Genomic DNA, 12,532 nt, shown 5'->3' on the forward strand with positions numbered 1-12,532 from the left:
TCCGCTCCAGCTACCCTGACCTTCCTTAATGATCAGCTCCCTACAGTTCCCACCTGCTTGGATATTTTGAGTGATGGCAGCTACTTATGCTCAAACATAATAAATATTTTGAAATGTTTGGCTCCTGAAGTGGGTCTTGAGAGCTTACTGTGCCTGAAGAGAAATGGAAGAAACTCCTAAAGCCACCAGAAGTTGTGCTTAGTCATTTGGGTTTGGCCATCTCTTTACCACCCCTACCCATGCCTGACATCAAAGACAGGACTCCATATTTACAGAGAGTAGAAAGAAACCTACCAATTTACTATTGGAAGAAGGGGGGTAGATTAAGGAGGAAGATGCCTTTGAATGAAATGTTAGCATCATCTTGGTCTAGGGATCCGCGTCCGGTGCCGTAAGCAATGCACTGAATCACAAGCAACCAGTCCTTGATAGAACCACCTTACCAAGATTCAGCCACTTTCTTTTTGTATAAACAACACCAACTGTGTGATTTATACTGAGGAATGCCGTTGGTGGTAAAGGCTTCTAAAATTCCCTCTGCAAATTCAGCCACCAACTTGAGAGTCATTTATTCTCACAATTTTCAAAGATGTGTTGCCATCTTTTAAAATGAAAACTATGTTTCCTTCATGGGAGTCTCCTCCTGTCTGTGAAGTGGTCTTTGTAGAGGAATGCATGTGTTCATGGGTGCAGAAACACTGTGAGGCCATGCCTCAAACATGTTGGATGCAAACATCTGCAATTTAGTAGAGAGAAGTCTGAAGTGGTGAAGTAAGCAGATGGTGAATTTTGTATCTGGAGTCCTTACCCTTTCATAATCTCCTAGACCTGGTCCAATACCCTGGAAGGAATGGACACACACTGAGGGCTTTCTATGACTCGACTCTTCTACCTTGTTATATATACGGTATAGTGTCCTATGGAAGCTTTAACAAATTTCCAAAAACCTGGCAATTTAAGATGAGAGAAATTTATTCTGGAACCGTCTGGGGGCCATAAATCTGATATTAGTATCACTGGGACAAAATCAAGATGTTGGCAGGGCTGAGCTCTCTCCAGATGCTCTAGTGGAGCCCCCTCTTGCATATTATGTGCACAATGGGATAGTAATATTACTTGCTTCATAAGGTTGGAATGATGAAAAAATAAGTTAATATAAGTAGAAGCTATATAAAATTTCTGGTAGGTGAGCAGCAGCTAATATGGAGGTAATACCAATATTATTTGGATAAGAGCAGTGCCCATTCTGAAGTAATATCCAAATGAAAATGCTTTTCAAGAATTACTGTCAAGTGTGTCCAAAGCCTAAAGCAATCCATGGGACACTCTGTTCCGAGGATAAGTGCATCATAGTAAAAGCACAACTATTGAGGCAGAACTTAAAAATTATGCCAGTTGTGCTCTGTCCATAGGAGAGGCCTCAGGATACTTTTTGTGAATAATTACCTTAGTGGGTTTCTTTAGTCACATTTTCCTAATAAATGTATTCACACAATGGGGAAGGAAGGAAGGAAAAATAAAAAGGATGGGGGTAGACAAAATACCAATATTATCAGTTCTATGCATTTCATTGATTTAACCAACTCTGGTCTTGAAAGACAGAATTTAGGGAAGGAGTTGGGCCAATATTCATTTAGGATTTGGGGGCCTTCTGGAGGAGAGAGTCTCAAGACCCCAGAAACTTCTTCCCTGAGAGTGAATCGAACATAGTTTGTGAAAGAACTTGCTGGTGGGTCACTCAGTAACCAGAGTAAGAGTTTATCCTTGGTGTCTCTGCTTTCCTAAAAGATGGGTTGCAGTACTACCTTTGGAAATCAGTGCTTTGAATCCATTGGATTCAGTGGAATTTTCTTGGGAAGCTTTCCTTAGCCTAAGCCACCCACCAATTCCTTCCAAGCCTGCTCCCTCATGCCGGGACTCCTTTTGCCAGAGATACGATTTTTTTACTCTTATTCCAAGACAGGAAGGTTAAGCTGAAGCCTGTGATAGTGGCGGGGAGTAAAGTGAGGGAACGAGAACAATGTCATGAAAACTCTGGAACCTTTATAGAACCATGAAGAGGCAAAGCAGCCAATGGCTTTTGATCAGTAGAGGAACCAGTTTTCTACCCTGAGACAATCTGCAGGTTTCCACAGATCTTAGAAACTTGGCAGCTGGATGTGGATACATTTAGATCTGGGAGAGGAAAGTCAGCTTGTGTTGAATTTGACACACTTCCAATGGTTGCTTCTTCCCTGTCATAAGACAGCTTATTTGGAGCCCGATGGTGTGGGGAGCCGTCAGCCTGAAGCTGGCAAGAGTTAGCTACCAGCTGTTTTCACTTCATACAGAGATCCGGAGAGTGGCTAGGATCTACTGAATAGATTTCACACTTCTCTTTCTTGCTGAGCATTCCTGAGTTTCTCCTCAAGGGACAGCTGGCACTGCTGGGATGGAAAAACATATTGTCTACGTGATGTGCAGAGCTCAGATGATGTTGGTGGGTAGGGGTGGAGGAGTGTCCCAGGTGCCAGGAGTCTAAGTGGTGACATGCCACATTTAGTAAGCTGCCAGCATGTGCATATTTTGTTTAATCAGCGGTTTTGTAAGTCACAGCATATGCTTTGTCACTTGTTGTTTTATTGGTAAGCTACTATGTTCTTTAGTGAAATCTTGTGTCTTCTCTGAGTGAGATTTGCTTATCCTCAGCAGCTTAGCACCACGTGTCATGCCCAGACTTTCCTGTACATGCCTCCTACCACTTTGCTCCAGAACCTTATCTCTTGCCATCCTGCAAATACAGATTCCTCTTTGAGCTTCCCTATGGGAATGGAGTAGGGGAATGGGCCAGAGAAACTCAGGGCCCAAGAGTGAAAAACATTTGTCCAGAATCAGGGATGCAGCCTATTAAATTCTGGTAAGAAAGGCAGTGGAAGCCAGAGGCTCACAATGGAGTGGGTAACAAAGACTTAGCAGAATCTGGGGGCAAAATCTAGACAGAGACAGAGAACAGACCAAGGATGCCACCAGCAAGAATAGCACCTGATGCTGAATTGAAAAGTTTCTGAGTAGGGGTCCTTGTCTGTGCTCCTAGGTTGTCAGGTCCCCAGAAGTATTTGACCACCAAATGAGGTGACATTGCCCAGTTCACCAAAATGAGCTGTCTTCCCACTTGACACTTTGGAACCCAAGTTTTTATGAAGTTCCCTACTTGGCTTATTCTGGAGATTCCCAAGAACATGCCTGCATGTTCCCCAGGAGGGGTCACCTGGATCTTCAAAAATATTCCAACCAATGCAAAGCTTTATGAAAGTCAGAGCTATAAGTAAGGGTTTCTTGTTTTTTTCTCTTCTGAAAAATTTAGTCTAAGATGATACTGCGGCTTTCTCAAAGGGAGGAACATAAATGAAGAGGCAGAAGCTTGTCCTTTTTCTAACCTTCAGTACAATCAAGATACTTAACTGTATCACAAGACTCTCTCTTTATATCGCTGAAGAAACTCACCTTCTCTTCTCCCTCATCCTTAAACCTTTGCTATCACTAATCTGTTCTCTATCACTATAATTGGGTGATTTCATGAATGATTTATAAATATAATCAACTAGTATGTATCTTTTGATATTGGATTTTTCACTTGCATTATTTCCTAGAGGTTTACCAAATTATTGTCTTTATCAATGTTTGCTCCCTTTTCTTGCTGAATAGTGCTTGTGGTGTGGACAAAAGGTAGTTTGTTAAACCATTCACATATTGAAGGGCATTTAGGTGGTATCCAGTTTTGTGTTATTACAAATAAACCTGCTATAAACTTTTCTTTACAAATTTCTATGTGAAAATATATTTTTAAAAATTTCTCTTGGATATTTGTTTAGCCGTGCTCAGAGGGGAATCTACAGCATTAAATACCTACATTAGAAAAGAAGATAGATCTCAAATCAACAATCAAGGTTGTTACCAAAAATCTAAATGAAACCCAATAGCAGGAGAATAAAGGAAATAATCCAGATGAGAGCAAACATCAGTAATTAACGTTCTGATAGAAATGCAGCTTAAAAGATTTTATAAACTCCTACACCTCTCAAGAGAGGAATACATATTCTTTTCAAGTGCACATACACATGTAACAATATCAACCATATTCTGAACCATAAAACAAATCTCGATAAATTTAAGTATTCAAATCATACAAAATATGTTTTCTGACCTGAGCTGCAAGCAGAACAGTAATTGAAGCCATCCAACACAAAGATAGCTCTTTAAGATGGTTCATAAAATTGACAAAACCTCTAACCTAACTGAAGAAAAAGAGTGAGATCCCAATGGCTAATACCAATAATGGGAACAGAGACATCACTACAAATCCAATGGACCTTAAAAGGCACTGGAAATGTTATAGGTAACTTCACATCAACAAATATGACAATTCATATGAAATAGACAAGTTCCTTGAAAGACACAAACCAAAAAGCTCATTCAAGCCTTCCCATAAAGAAAACTTTGCAAAGAAATTACTTCACTAGTGAATGCTACCAGATATTTAAGGAAGAATTAATGTCAATTCTATGTAAATTCTTTCAATAAATAGAAGATAAAAGAACATTTTCCAGCACATTTTATAAAGTCAGAATTATCCTGATATGGAAACCAGAAAAAGTATATGAAAAAACTAAGCAAAAATACTCATCATGAACAAAACTATAAAATGTCCTACAAAATTTTAGTATATTGAATAAAGAAATATATTAAAGAATAAACCATGGGGCTTCCCTGGTGGTGCAGTGGTTGAGAGTCCACCTGCCAATGCAGGGATCTGGGAGGATCCCACATGCCATGGAGCGGCTGGGCTTGTGAGCCATGGCCGCTGATCCTGCGCGTCCGGAGCCTGTGCTCTGCAAAGGGAGAGACCACAACAATGAGAGGCCTGCATACTGCAAAAAAAAAAAAAAAAAAAAAAAAAAAAAAAAAAAAAAAAAAAAAAAAAAATAGAATAAACCATGACCAAGGATTATTTACCTCAGAAATATGGGTTGTTTTATCACTCAAAAGCATCAGTATAATTCACCATACTAATAGAATATAAAAGAAAAATAAGTCTGGATATTATTATTTTAAAGGAGCAAATACTCCAACTCTAATCCAGAATTACAAGGTTCTCTCTAGAGTTCCTCCTTATCTTATTTGTAATTACATTCTCCCACAGAGAGAAAACTGGCTCTGATTACCTACAGTATATTTGCTGATGTATTTACCCAACTCCAGTATTTATATAGTGTATTTTCAGATTGTTATTTTAGATCCTTGTGAGAAACAAACTTACCTACTAGAATACAGTGTGTGCAGTTCTTTTTTGTCATTAGTGTGTATAAGTATCTGGCCAAAATATTGTTTTCCAAAGTCACTTAAATCATCTCATTTTCCCCACCTTCCTAGTATGGTTATTTGGTTTATTGTAAAGGAAGTTAGGTCCATTTGCTTTCATCTGCATTCTATCTTGGGTTCCTTACAATTTTATCAAAACATCATGTGGTATATCTTAAATATATAACATTTTTATTTGTCAAATATATGTCAATAAAGCTAAGGGAAAAAAAGGCCATTCAATGGGGAGTCTTTTGAGAAACGGTGTGAGAAACAATTTGATGTCCACATGCAAAATAAATTGTCTGACCAAAACTCACATCTTATTCAAAAATGAACTAAAAATGGATTTCAGACCTAAACACAAAGTATACAATTTTAATAATTGAAAAAGAAAATATAGGAGATAATCTTGTAAGTTAAGCAAAGATTGAAAAAAGAATACAAACGACATAAGAACAGAAATAGATAAGCTGTACTTGATAAAATGAAAAACTTTTGCTCTTCATGAGACCCTGTTTAGAATATGAAAGGCAAGCTACCAGCTGGGAGAAAGTATTTTGAAAACATATATCCACAAAGAAATTTTATCTAGAATATATAAAGAACTCTTATAACTTGATAATAAGACAAACAACCCAGTACAAAATGGGCAAACGACTTAAACAATTATTTCCCCGAAAAGATATGTAGATGGAAAAGTAGCACTTGAAAAATTTCTCAGCATCATTCATTATTAAGATAGACAGATTAAATCACAATGAGAAGTAACTATGTGCATATAAGAATGGCTAAAATTAGAAAGCCTGACCATACTGAGAATGCAAAACAGCTGGAACTCTTAAACACTGCTGGTGGTGATGTAAATAATATTATGACTTCAGAAAATGTGCGGCAGGTTTTAAAACATTAGCAATATGCCTGTTGTGCAACACAGGTATTCCACTCCTAGCTATCCACCCAGGATAGATGAAAGCATTTGTCTCCACATAAACATTCTACACTAACGTTCACAGCAGCTCTATTTATAATAAACAAAACTGAAAATCACCCAACTTTCTATCAATAGAAGAATAAACTGTGCCATACCCACACAATAGAATTTACTCAACAATGAAAATAAATGAAGTGTTGAAACAAGCAATAATATGAATGAATCTTGAAATAAAATTGCTTAGTATAAGAAACCAGGAAGGAAAGCATGCCATGTATTATTCTGCTTATATACAATTCAGGAAAATGCAAGTTAAATTATCTATAGTGTCTGAAAACAGATCAGTGGTTACCTTGGATTGGGGGGATTGGAGAAATTGAGGGTGAGAAGTAGGAGTGGGAGAGGAAATCTTCATGGTGATGACTGTTTATTAGAGGGGTTATTTTGATGGTTTCATTGGGTGCATCTGTATGTCAAGACATCAATATTTAAATGCACTTTAAAATATGTACCCTTGAGTTTCCCTGGTGGCGCGGTGGTTGAGAATCCGCCTGCCGATGCAGGGGACACGGGTTCGTGTCCCGGTCCGGGAAGATCCCACATGCCGCGGAATGTCTGGGCCCGTGAGCCATGGCCTATGAGCTCGCGCGTCCGGAGCCTGTGCTCCGCAACGGGAGAGGCCACAACAGTGAGAGGCCCTCGTACAGCAAACAAACAAACAAACAAAACAAAACAAACAAACAAAATGTACCCTTGACTGTACCTCAGATATACCTTGAAAAAGCTGAAAAGTAAAAACAAACAAAACATAAAGGTTATTCATTGGATCAAAGTTTCACTGGGAGGCTGGAACACCAGGTCCGGACAACAAAAAAGGAACCAGGAAAGTCTGGGAGCTAAAAGCAAGATCATGTAGTTAGAGCAAGTTGATGATGAAGCTCCGTGTGAGCCACAACCATTGAACCCTCACTGCCAGCACTGCAGGGACCCCAGCTCCATACACACTGGGAACGATCTCTAACTGCTTCTTCCTCTTCGTGCCACTACCTGGCTGGGCATCCCATTGTCATGGCTCCATCACAATGGAGGATATCCTAGCCTCTAGAGAACTGGAAGGTGGAGGGTATCTGTCACCTTTGCTTCTGTACTGGGAGCTGTGACCCTGTGTCTCGCCATGACCCACACCAAGGAGTGTCCCTCGACACAAAGGAAGCACTCTCATTCTGAGTAACCAAGAGGGGAAAAAGACAAATAGCTCCCTGAGCATTCACATCAGTCATCGTTTCTGAAGGATCAGGAGCCCTCGAATCCCAGGCCTCTCTCTGACTTACTCCTGTGTATACAGCATTTTGCATCACGCAAGGCTGCCTCTCTACTTGCTTAGGGACACAGCTCAGCTACCCAGTTCTGACCCTGTGTTATTACAACCCTGTATTTTCATTTGTAAGATGTGTTTCCTCCGTCCCCTGAGATGTGCAGCTGTGACAGACATTTAATCTTAGAGGATGCAGGAGTAGATTAAACTTTATTTTTTCTCCTGATGCCTTTCTCTAGTCCACTCTGTATTTAGAAGCAGCTTGCTCCTGCTTCTAATTTTCCCCAGCACTAAACTGTGTGCTCAGCCAACTCAGCCCCTAGTGGTAGTTTGTTTAATCCTGCCATAGTTACCTACAAGCCTATTCTTTAGAATAGTGGGTTTTTGGTTGTTTTGTTTTGTTTTTGTTTTTGTCGTTTTTGATGTTGTTGTTGTTGTAGAGTCTCTAGTTTATTATGAAAGGGTTCTTCCAGTATGTACACAAGAACCAAACTGATCAGTTTATCCTTCCCATCCCGACTCCCAAAGCCACACCAGCAACAACAGAGTTCCTTCGCGTTGCCTCAAAGAACCGCAAAACTGCTGCGGTAAAAACTTATCTATGCACCCTGTGTTTATGACTCTACATACTCTGACGCAGTGTGATAAAGCTCTCAACACAGCGGTCTATCCAGGTAAGGTCATCAACCAAATGCATTCTCCCAGGGCTAAGAGAGAATCTCACTACACATGAGGGTACTGAGACCCAAACTCCAAAAGCCAGAGCTAGGGTCCAGGGCACTAGTTCTTCTACGGCAGCAGCGGGACACATCAGAACGACAGGGAGGCTTTCGACACTACCCCTATCGGACCCCACTCGGAGTCAGAGGGTTTGAGGACACCCGGAAGTCAGACGGCTCTGCCCCGTGATCGGGTGCAGAAGAATGAGTGCTCAGAGAGCAGGGACACAGGAGGTCGTCGTCATTCTTTGTCTTCCTTTTTTCCCAGTTGTATATAACCAGATATATACGAAAACATACAGTTCGCTTTTATTTATAATCAAATGGGTTCTATACTTTCAAGTGCCTAAATCCCACTTTAAAACTTCATACTGGATGCTGGTGGCAAGCCGAGATATTCGTTTTCTATGCATTAAATCCCACACTGGGCTTCAGGAGATAGATTAGAAGAGAAAATAACTCATTATCATCCCCCTTTGCCATGAGACCAGTAGCTCTGGTCTGCCAGGTATGGATAAAATAAGAGAAGACAGCAAATTAGTGGGCCAAAATCTTATGGGAGAGACGCCTGGCTGAAATACCAGAGCACACCCAAGAGGAAGACTGGCGATATTCAAAATTTTGGCTGCTATTTACAATAAGAAATATATTTTATATTTCAACACTTTTCAGTCATATGTATGCTGAAAATCAAAATTAAAATTTCACAAAACACTATTTATCCACTTTATGGAATTCTCTATTCTATTCTCCTTGTGTTTACAAAGTATATGTTAGTTATTACCCACTAAATTGATTTGATTTCAGACACCAGTAAGTTGCAGGCCATGATTTGGAAAGTGGTGCTTTCAACTATTGATAAAACTGAATTAACGTAGGGATCTATTAACAGGTATTTCTCCCAAGTAGGAATACACCAACATGCGAGCCTGATGAGCTGCAAACCTTATTACTTTCCTTCACGTTTGTGCATTTGCACACAGAATCTGAGAACAGCCCTGCAGTAAAGAAACTTGCTTAACTTTGCATAACAGTGTTTCCTGAACTTAACCATGGAACACGCATTTCCAAAATATTTGCAGACAGCAAACTGAAACAAATCTAGGACTAGCTCTTGAAAGAGTGTTTGAAGGAATGAGATTCGGGGGAATTCTGCTTTAGACATGAAGTAGAAATCCATAAATAAATCCAAGTGTCAAACATGCTCAAAATTGTAGCACAGACCTATGCAGCTGGGGTGCAATGGTCCCCCCCGAGGTGCACTCTAAAAACTACTTGGGAAGGGTAGAAAAATGTGGTTTGGTGGTGTCACCGGGTTGACCTGCGTTGTAACAAAATAGCTTCAACGGAGGAGGTCAACGGAAGACCCGGACCAGCAATCTCAGTCCCACCGTAGTAAGCAAAGAATCGCCAACTACCACTTTAAGCTTAAGCACATAGCAAAGTTTATTTAAGCACAGGTACACTGTAAAAGAGGGAGTGAGAGAAAGAGAGAGAGCGAGCGAGAGCGGGCTGTTTCTGAGAGCGGCCTGTTTCAGCGAAGTGAAGAAAGCCCAAAGCAAAGTTTATCTAAGCAAACTTACACTCTCAAAGGGAGAGAGCGGGCTGTTTCTGCGAATTGAAAGCAGCATTCCTGTACAGGTTTAAGGGTGCTTTTAAGGAGCATTCTGCAGGGAGGCGGGGGTGAGTGACAGGGGATCATTATTTGATTGAAGGTCCTGATCCATGTAACAAGTTTACTGCTGCACATGCTCTCAGCCTTAAATTGCTAAGAAATGCCCACGGGGTGGGGAGTGGGGCAAAACCACAAGGAGATTTTATTATAATGATGGTATAATGAGTTTGGGTTTACTATAGGTCATACACCTGTCTGGTCTGGGCATGCGCAGCCCAGAGATGTTCCCTTGTGTTACGGTGCCCCTCTATATCAGGATAAGCTGCCCACCACACGACCCTAGTTTCGTCCGTTCTGGGCGGGGTCAGGGGAGAGTCGCCGGATGGTTGGGTGCGACTCGATGACTTCTTGTCTTTCTTGCCACTGTCACCTCCTTGCTGCTAATGTCTGACTAACTACCTAACATTGGTAGGAGGTTTGGAGGTACAGAGAGAAGAAAGCTGTTAAAAGTGAAAGGGGTGAATCACTAAGGTACATTCAGGGATATTAGGATACTAGAGTCACTGGTTTACAGGTCTCTTATCCAGATGTTCTCTGCGTCTGCGATTGCTATCAAATTCTTTTGTCTCCTGAACTCTAGATGGAAGGTAAAATCAATGATAGAGACACCACCAGAGACCCAGGAACCTGGTGGGGGGGTATACTGATCCAACTGGAGAAAAGGTTTTGTTCTCTTCTTTGCCTCCCAGTGACTGGCAGATATCCAAATCAAGACAGGTTAAATACATCATTCTTGACGCAGAGGAGGACTGAATACATACCATAAGAGTAGTGAATACAACAGCCAGCTGGACAATTCCTGCAAGTCTGGAGGACAGTCCAAGCTCAGAAGCAGATGTGGTGTGTGGGACAACATCCAAGGAAGGAATTTCAGTCTGAAAACAAGCCAAGGTCAAAACAAGAGGCTGAGACAATGAAGTCTTGTTTGCTGCAGTAAACTTTTGTTGGGGTGCCTTTCTGGCTCCCTTCTCTAGGAACTAGGTCTCATCCACAGATCCTACTTAAGTGGTGAGTTCAGTTCCCATAATAACACCAAGTGACTCAAATTCCTTGCCCCAGTTGATTGGCCTGGCGTGAATAACCAGGCCTAGCTAGATGAATCAGATATTCTCCTGAAAATGAATTTGTTCACCAAGAATATAGTTAATCTTTTGAGTCTCTGCAGTGAAGGTTTGGAAGAACTCTAATGAGTTAACCATGTTTGATCATGCTGCATGTATCCGAAAGGCAAGGAAACTGACTGGATCAAAGAGAATGACCCAAACCCAGTGAAATAAAGAAAGAAAATGAAGGTGAGCATAACCACTTTCTGACATTTTTCTTCCTTTTTCTAGGCCTCCGTGAGACTTGGTTGTGCCCTAAAGTTGGGTGCATTGAGATAAGCCCATGTCCTTCTAAAAACATCCCCTTTTGCTTGAGTGAGTAACAATATATGTCAGCATCTTATATGTGACTAGCCTAAACTTATATGCAAAGAAGCCAACCTAAAAGAAGCCTGTGCCCTATCTCAGTCAAGGCCCCTTTGAGCTATAGTGACCCAATAGAGTATGAACTGTGGAAGAGGAAATTGCTGGCAACCCAGGTATTGGATATGACACAAAGTCTCTCATACAAATTTCATGGATTGCGGGATCACACACAAATTGGAGGACCCCCACCTTATTACACCCAAACTGAGGTGGAATAGTTTCTAGAGAGAGAAAGTAAGAGCTAACTAGTTTTAGGAGAGAGCTACTTTTCTATCAAGTGTTTCAGGAGAAGAAGAGCTCTGGACAGCCTGAAAGGCACTAAATTATGGAGGGTTCAGTGGGGTAGAATGGAACCAGGGGGAGGAAAGATAGAAACAGCTTTCGTAGCTCTGTTCTAGACTTCTAGATGGAAAGTTTCATGAGAGTTTACTAGGGGAAGAAAATTTATGACATGGTTCAGGACACAAACTGGTCAGCCATAAAGACTATGAATTTAGCAAATGATCCTCTGTGATCAGTATCTCGGGAACTTAAGTATGACTGTAGGCACAGTAGACAATGTTTATTGACAACAGCTATTCTTATACATAGTGGTGTATATCTATTAATCGCATACTCCTAATTTATCCCTCCCCCCACCTCCCCTTTGGTAACCAAAAGTGTGTTTTCTGTGTCTGTGAATCTATTTCTGTTTTGTAAATAAATTGATTTGTACTTTATTTTTAGATTCCACATATAAATGATATATTATGTGTCTTTCTCTGCCTACTTCACTTGGTATGGTAATCTCTTGATCTATCCATGTTGTTACAAATGACAATATATCATTCTTCTTTATGGATGATTAATATTCCACTGTGCATGTGTGTGTGTGTATATATGTATATATATATGTATGTATGTGTGTGTGTGTGTGTGTGTGTATATATATATGACATCTTCCTTATTCATTCATCTCTTGATGGACACTTAGGTTGCTTCCAGGTCTTGACTATTGTAAATAGTGCTGCTATGAACATAGGTGTACATGTATCTTTCCATATTAGAGTTTTTGTCTTTTCCAGACAGATGCCCAAGAGTAGG

The sequence above is a fragment of the Kogia breviceps genome, chromosome 11 (genome assembly GCF_026419965.1).
Source record: "Kogia breviceps isolate mKogBre1 chromosome 11, mKogBre1 haplotype 1, whole genome shotgun sequence".
Taxonomy (NCBI): domain Eukaryota; kingdom Metazoa; phylum Chordata; class Mammalia; order Artiodactyla; family Physeteridae; genus Kogia; species Kogia breviceps.